At 47.2% G+C, this 4,941-nt stretch overlaps 1 long non-coding RNA gene across 1 annotated transcript in view; it reads right to left on the reverse strand.

The window, feature by feature from the left end:
- LOC123522348 overlaps positions 1-545 on the reverse strand; it is a 24,711-nt gene extending 24,166 nt beyond the window's left edge. The window contains exon 1 of the long non-coding RNA XR_006680618.1: positions 272-545. This is a non-coding gene — a long non-coding RNA (uncharacterized LOC123522348). The remainder of the gene's footprint in view (positions 1-271) is intronic.
- Between the last annotated feature and the right edge of the window lie 4,396 nt (positions 546-4,941).

Genomic DNA, 4,941 nt, shown 5'->3' on the forward strand with positions numbered 1-4,941 from the left:
GGCGGTCCCCGGAATACTAAAGAGCCGTTCTCACGCCCTGCGCCCTCCGGGGGCTCCCAGCTGGATGGCACTCGGCCCTTTGAGACCCGAGCGCACAGCTGTTGGGGCCACACCATTTCAGTGGCTCTTGCGGAGCAGTGATTCCAGGCATTTATTTTAAGGGACAAAATAATGATTATAAGGGTAACTCTGATCCCCTCTTCTAGTTCGGAGAAAGAAGTAGGGGCGGGGGCATGGAAAGTCCAGGAAGTCGGCCCAGGCCCCCTCCTACCTCAAGGTCATTTCTGAAACCAACTCTGGGCCTCCGGCTGGTGGCTTCGTTTTCCAGCTCAGCGGAAGGCGAATGATCCTCCCAGGCCCGACGAGAAGGACCGGTCCGTTTCGGAGTCGTCCGAGGAGGAGCCGGCGGTGCTGTCAGAAGGGCTTGGTCTCTGAAAGGAGAAGCATCGGGTTGGTAATACTCTCCCCACTGCAAGGGTCCGTGTGCAAGCGCGACATGGAGACTTAATTTGCGTTTCTGAGCCAGACATCATCACTCATGAGCAGGAGCTGGAATTGCCCTAACATTTTCTTCCATCTCTTTTCAGCCTCTGGACTTCGTGTATTGTATCTATGTCAAGAAGACTGGCTCAGTGTAAATAAGACAGGAAAGACACACACACACACACACACACACACGTGCGCGCGGCAAGAACTTTTGGAATGGCCAATCAAACCACTCACAGCCCCTCCACCCTTTTTTTATCAGGGAGCGTCCGATTTCTGGCCATGAATTTCTCTGCTTTCCCATTTTATTGATATCATGAACTTCTGGAAAATAGGATCCAGAAAGGCAGAACTACAACTCCCTGGAGCAGCGGTCCTTAAACTTTTAAAACAGGGGGCCAGTTCACTGTCCCTCGGACCCAGTTGGAGGGCCGGACTATAGTTTAAAATAAACTATGAACAAATTCCTATGCACACTGCACATATCTTATTTTGAAGTAAAAAGCCAAACTGGGCAAAAATACCCGTGGGTCGGATCCATGTCCTCAGCGAGCCGCATGTGGCCCGCGGGCTGTATGTGGCCCCAGGGCTGTAGTTTGGGATGCTTGCTCTGGAGGATGGCTACCGAGGACACTGAACATCAAACGCATTCTTTTAAGGCTATTGTTCACAGTTGGATTTCTCACTCAATCTTTACTTGGTGCTCATGCTGAATACTTTTAAAAAAATTTAACCCTCTCAGTGCTCATTCTGACCCAAACTATAGAACCTGGGGGAAAAAATCCGTGTTTTACCTTCTCTAACAAAATACTCTGCCGTAGTGTTTGTTGGGACACAAATCCTAAGATTTCCCAAATAGGTACCCAATGTGTGTGTGTGTGTGTGTGTGTGTGTGTGTGTGTGTGTGTGTGTGTCCTCATGAAAACAAGAACAGAGGTAATGTCTCTACTTTGTTGGGAATGGTTGGCTTAAAAGAGGCTGCTGGGAGTGTAGAAAACTCGCTTCAGGGGGCTGGGGCAGTGGAAGCGCCTCAAAGCGAAAGGCAAGTGTCTCTCGACCAGCTGCAGCCCCTGGCTGGCGATGGACTGCCTTGGCACCAGTACAGCTCCATGAAGCAAGAGGGATTCATTTCTTTAACAATAGTTGATGATTCTCCCAAGCAACCCCCAGGAGGCCAGCCAGCAGTAAATATACTTTCAGGAAATTGGCTACCCTTCTTAGGAGCACAAACCAGCCACACATGAAGGGGAGGGGAGTCCCTGGCTGCCCACATGCCAGAGCTTTCAGTACCCTGCATGAGCTCCCTCCACCGCCTGCCACAGCCCTACCTTTCCTTGGTTCAGATTCTCTCTGGGAATGTCACTGAGTCCTGAGATAGCAACTCAAGAATGCACCATATCTGGAAGGCCACCATTAACATAGACTGATTAGTTGGCATGGTGGTTACCAGTTAGGCTGCTAACCTCAAGGTCAGTAGTTCAAAACCACCAGCTGCTCCGAGGGAGACAGATGAGGCTTTCTACTCCCATAAAGAGTTGCAGTTTCAGGAACCCTCAGGGGCAGCTCTACCCTGTCCTATAGGGGCGCTATGAGTTGGAATCAGACTTGATGGACAGTAGTTTCGGTTGGGTTAATTTGGGTTGGGTTAATGAATGGTGCTCTCCCCACTTAAAAAAAAAAAGTATGTAGTGGAATCTGCGCCCTTGTACCTGTGGATGTAATCCACGTGGAAATTAGAGTTCTCCGGCGCTCTGGTGGTATAATGGACAGTAGAACAGAAATCGTAGTTTCCCAAGGCTGCTTTGGTGGTGTTATGAGTTATGCTGCTAACCTCAAGGTGCTTCAAACCCATCAGCCGCTCCATGAGATTGAGCTATGACTGTCTGCTTCCGTTTAAATTTGCAGTCTTGGAAACCCTACGTAGGGTCGCTGGGAGTCCGAAACGAAACGACTCCATGGCAGTGGGAGCAATCTCACAATGGCTTCCAAAATACCAGGCAAGGTCTAAACAAGAAATTGTTCATGAGGTTCTAACGAAGATTGCTTGTTGCTGTGAGGTGCCATCATGTTGGTTCTGACCCACACTACCCAAAGCACAGCAGAACCAAACACTCCCATTCCCGCAGCACCAGCCTCACAATTGTTCCTGTGCCCAAGCCCATTGTTGCCGCCACTGTGGCAAGCCATCTTGTTGAGGGCCTGCCTCTTTTTTCACTGCCCCTCTACTTTACCAAGCATGATGTCCTTCTCCAGGGACTGGTCTCTCCTGACAACACATCTAAAGTATATCGGAAGTCTTGTCATTCTTGTATCTAGGGAGCACGCTGGCCATACAGTTTCTAAGACAGATTTGTTTGCTCTTTTTACCAGAGTAGTTTTACTTTGGACCTAATTCTAAATCAGGAATTATCACCCACCACCCCCCAGAAGGACATTTCCTGAGAATTCCCTAGGGATCCCCTGCTCGATGGTAAGACAAAGAGAATGCTTACATGCTTCTGGAAGCTTCTCCCGTGGACACTGAGGCTCATTGGAGTTTCATATGCTGGCCTTTTCATTCTCACATCTAGGGAGAGAGACAGCCGGTCAAGGTCTAAATGGTCAGCGAGTCTACTGTACCATTGTCTGAAATATACTCAATTCCCAGACCTCAGCTTAGTAAACAGACCCAAAGCTTCCCATCACCACCTCTGTCTCCACCTTGACCTTCTCATGTAGACACGCTTCTTCAGAGCTGCTGTCAAGTGGCAGATATCTCTGTAGAATTTCTGCCTCCTTTTATAGCCCCTCCTTACCTTCCTCACTAAGGGCCCCTGTGGTGTGGTGGGCTACGTGTTGGACTGTAAATCACAAGGTTGGGAGTTAGAAACCACCAGCTGCTCCTCAGGAGAAAGATGAGGCTTTCAACTCCTAAAAAGAGTTGCAGTCTTGATTGATATTGTCAGAATATTATTGTAAGTTTTGCTTACCACCAACTCCCATGGTTTGTGCAGATGGTGTCCAGTAACATAATGATTTATTCTGTACAAGTGAATAATCCAGATATTGTGATATGTAGTTAGCCTACATTTGTTCAATCTCCCTCTCTCAATAGTGTTTTAAAAATTAGTAACATGGGCTAAGCTCCAGGGTGATGATCAATTAGATTCTCCACCGTAAATCAACAACATGACCTTCCTCAATACTCACCCTCCTGAAGTAAGCACAGAAGATGTGGGTGCTATAGCAAAGTGTTGTGAAGAAATTAAATGGTGCTCCACTATCAGAATAGGGTCTGGGGTCTTAAAAGATTTGTTTCCCAAAAAGCAGCCATCTAAGTGAGACATGAACTAAGTCTACATGGAAGAAGCACACCAACATCCGTGATCCAAGGATTGTAAATTATATAATCCAAATTCAGAGGAAGGAATAGTATCAGAGTTAAATTGTGAGATTCTGGTGTGTAAAAGGGTATGGATGACAGTGGAGGCCCAAAGTACATTTGCAGGATCTACTCAGGGAATCAGTCTCCGGTGCGTTCCCTCTGACGGTAATTGAGGGATGGGAATAAACTGGTGATCAGACAGAGAATATTGGAGAGAGAACTAAAGTAGATTAAAGTGACAAATCTGAGTTGAACAGTTAAAACCTTGTCACTTGATGTCCCCTCTGCTATACTTTGGACTTGATCTAGTTTTTAATATTTTCTGTGTTGTTTTCATGTTGGGTTGCTCTCTGTTGTATTCTGTCATTGTGAGTAGCCTTCTGGAATGTTTGTTGTGTGTTTCTGGTATATGAGACCCAGGATAGATGAACCCATAGTGGCAACTAGAATAAAGGGTTCTTGGCAGGTTGTGCCGGGGGGTGGTGGGGGGGTGGCGGTAAAAGGGGAACTGATATCTAGGAGTTCAAAAGGGAAGAAAATGTTTTGAAACTGATTTTGGAAGGAATTTTACAATACTGCGTGATGTGCTTGAACTAATGAATGGTATGATGTCTGGATTGGCTCCTATTAAAACGGTTCGGAGACAAATGAAACAGAGTTACAGTCTTGGAATCACACAGGGCAGTTCTACCCTGTCCTACAGGGTCCCCACGAGTCAAAATTGACTTGATAGCAGGGAGTGAGTGTGTGAGGAACCTTCTTCACTGTTAGGACAGACAGGCACACCAAAACATTGCCATCGAGTTGATTCTCACTCCAGGTGACCCTTTACAGGGTGTTTTAAAACAAACACACAGGAGCAGACCCCTTCCGCTTTCTTCAGAAGGACCACTGGTGGGTTGAGCATCACAGCGAGCAGCCCACTGCCTAACCCAGAGTGCCACCAGGTGGACCACAGGAAGAAGGAGGAGGAAATGCAAAAAGTCTTAAAGTGCTTCAGACTCTGGAAAATGCAAAAACATCAGCTGAAGATCATCATTAAAACAAAGGCAGACATTGGCTAGAACGTGGTGGCTCAGGATGGGACTTAC

Source organism: Echinops telfairi, unplaced genomic scaffold, assembly GCF_000313985.2.
Source record: "Echinops telfairi isolate 266 unplaced genomic scaffold, ASM31398v2 ScPeMD7_5868;HRSCAF=6743_1, whole genome shotgun sequence".
Classification (NCBI taxonomy): Eukaryota; Metazoa; Chordata; class Mammalia; order Afrosoricida; family Tenrecidae; genus Echinops; species Echinops telfairi.